At 33.8% G+C, this 2695-nt stretch overlaps 1 non-coding gene across 1 annotated transcript; it reads right to left on the bottom strand.

The window, feature by feature from the left end:
* Nucleotides 1-393: 393 nt before the first annotated feature.
* On the bottom strand, nucleotides 394-496 carry LOC111556898. The gene has a single exon (XR_002736604.1). It is a non-coding gene; the product is annotated as a U6 spliceosomal RNA (small nuclear RNA).
* Nucleotides 497-2695: the final 2199 nt, after the last annotated feature.

Here is a 2695-nt window from a genome sequence, read left to right as displayed (position 1 = left end):
GCACATGGTAACTCTATGTTTAACATTTTGAGGAGCTGCTAGACAGTTTTCCAAAGCAATTGTGCCATTTTATACTCCCACCAGCAATGTATGAGGATCCCCATTTCTCCACATCCTCGCCAACACTTGCTATTGTCTTTTATTTATAGCTATCTCCAACGTGATTTTTATTTGCATTTCCCTAATGACTAATGATGCTGAGCATCTTTTCATGTGCTGATTGCCTTTTTGTGTATCATCTTTGGTGAAATGTCTATTCATCTCTTCTGTCCATTTTTAATATTGGTTTGTGTTTTTATTATTGAGGTGTAAGAGTTCTTTAGTTACAAGTACCTAGTTGGATAGATGGGGGCAAATATTTTCTCCAATTTTGTGGGTTGTTTTATTTTTTCATAAAATAGGGTACGCTTCACGAATTTATATGTCATCTTTGTGCAAGGGCCATGCTAATCTTCTCTGTATCGTTCCAATTTTAGTATATTTGCTGCCGAAGCAACCACTGTTGTTTTATTTTTTAAATGGTGTCCTTTGAACCACAAACATTTTTTTTTTCTTGCAACGAAGCAGAATCTTTTTTTCTTTTGTTCCTTGTGTTTTGGTATCATAATTCAGAAGGCTTTGTCTAACCTAAGGTCACAAGTATTTCCTTGTATATTTTCTTTTTAGGAGTTTTGTAGTTTTCCTTGTATAATCATTTAGGTCTATGATCTATTTTGAGTGAATTACTACATATGAAGTCCAGCTTCATTCATTTGCTTATGGTTACAGAGTTGTCCCAGCATCATTTGTCAAATAGACTATTCAGACGATTATTTTCCTATTGAATTGTCTTGGCACCCACACCAAAAATCAAGTAATTATAAATGTAAGGGTTTATTTCTGGACTGCGAATTCCATTCCATTCATTTATAAGTCTATCCTCATGCCAGGACCACACAGGCTTGATTATTGTTACTTTGTAGAAGGTTTCAAACTGGGAAGTGTGAATTCTCTAATCTTATTTTTTTCCCCCACGATTGTTTTGTCTATTACATGTACCTTGAATTTCCACATGAATTTTAGGAAGTAAAGTGCTACTTTCCAAGAAAAAAAAACTGGGAATTTGTTAGAGATGGTGTTAAATCTTAAAGATCGATTTGGAGAGGATTGTCATCTTCACAGTGTTAAGTTCTCTGGTCCATGAATGAGGGATGACTTTGATATTTTTAAGGTCTTCTTTGATTTCTTTTTTTTTTTTAACTTTTTAATATTTGCTTATTTTTCAGAGAGAGAGAGACATAGCATGAGCAGGGGAGGGGCAGAGAGAGAAAGAGAGGGAGACACAGAATTGGATGCAGTGTCCAGGCTCTGAGCTGTCAGCACAGAGCCTGTTGTGGGGCTCAAACCCATGAATCATGAGATCATGACCTGAGCTGAAGTCAGATGCTTAATTGACTGAGCCACCCAGGGACCCCAGGTCTTCTTTAATTTCTTGCAACAATGTTTTTTAATATTCAGATTATAAGATTTCATTTATTTAATTTATTCTCAGATACTTGATTTTTTGCAACTATAAATAGAATTATTTTCTTAATTTAACTTTCAGATTGTTCATTGATAATTTATACAAATACAAGTGATTTTCATATTTTGATCTGCCCTGCAACCTTGTTGAATTCTTTTTTGTTGTCGTTGTTCTAGTAATTTTTAGTGGATTGCTTGGGCATTTCTATACAGTATTTCTATACTTCTTCTTTTCCACCTGAATGCCTAATTCCTTCTTAATGCCTAATTGCCCTGCCTGGAATCTCCAGCACAATGTTGAGCAGCAGTGGTGAAAGCAGGCATCCTTGCCTTTATCTTGATCTTAGAGGAAGCGTTCAGTATTTCACTTAAGTTGTTTCAGTTAAGTATGATATTAGTTGTGGGTTTTTCATAGATGCCCCTTAGCAAGTGGAGGAAGTTACCTTCTATTAATGGTATGTTGAAGCTATTAATCATGAAAAGCTGTTACATTTTGTCAAATGCCTTTTTGGTGTGTAGTGAGATGACCCTGTGGGATTTGTGCTTTATTCTATGGATAAGTTACATTACACTGATTTCCACATGTTAAACTCATATTGCATTCCTGGAATAAATCCTATGTGGTCATGGTGTATAATCCTTCTTAAAGTTAATGAATGTGGTTTGTTAATATTTTATTGAGTATTTTGTATGTATATTCATAAGAGATACTGGTCTATGGTTTTCTTGTAGTGTCTTTGTCTAGTTTTGAGATCAAATAATACAGACTTCATAAAATGAGTTGGGAAGTGATCCCTCTTCTTCTATTTTTTAAGGGGTTTATGAATAATTGGAATTAATTTTTTTAAGTGTTTAGTTGAATTCAGCAATAAGGTCATCTGGATCTGGGCTTTTCTTTGCAAGAAGTTTTAAAATTACCAATTCATTTTTTAAAATTTGTTGTAGGTCATTAACGTTTTCTTTCTTTTTGGCTCAGTGTTGGTTGTCTCTTTAGGAATTTATCTGCTTCATGTAAATTATCTAATTTGTTAGCATACAGTTATTCATGGCCCTTCCTTATAATCCTTTTTATTTCAGTAAAATTAACAGTGATTTATCCTTTTATTCTTGACTTTAGTAATTTAAGTCTTCAATTTTTTTCCTGTCCAGTCTAGATAAAAGTGTGTTAATTTTCTTGGTCTTTACAAAGGAA

This window comes from Felis catus, chromosome D1 (genome assembly GCF_018350175.1).
Source record: "Felis catus isolate Fca126 chromosome D1, F.catus_Fca126_mat1.0, whole genome shotgun sequence".
Classification (NCBI taxonomy): Eukaryota; Metazoa; Chordata; class Mammalia; order Carnivora; family Felidae; genus Felis; species Felis catus.
This window is presented reverse-complemented; position numbering and strand designations above follow the sequence as displayed.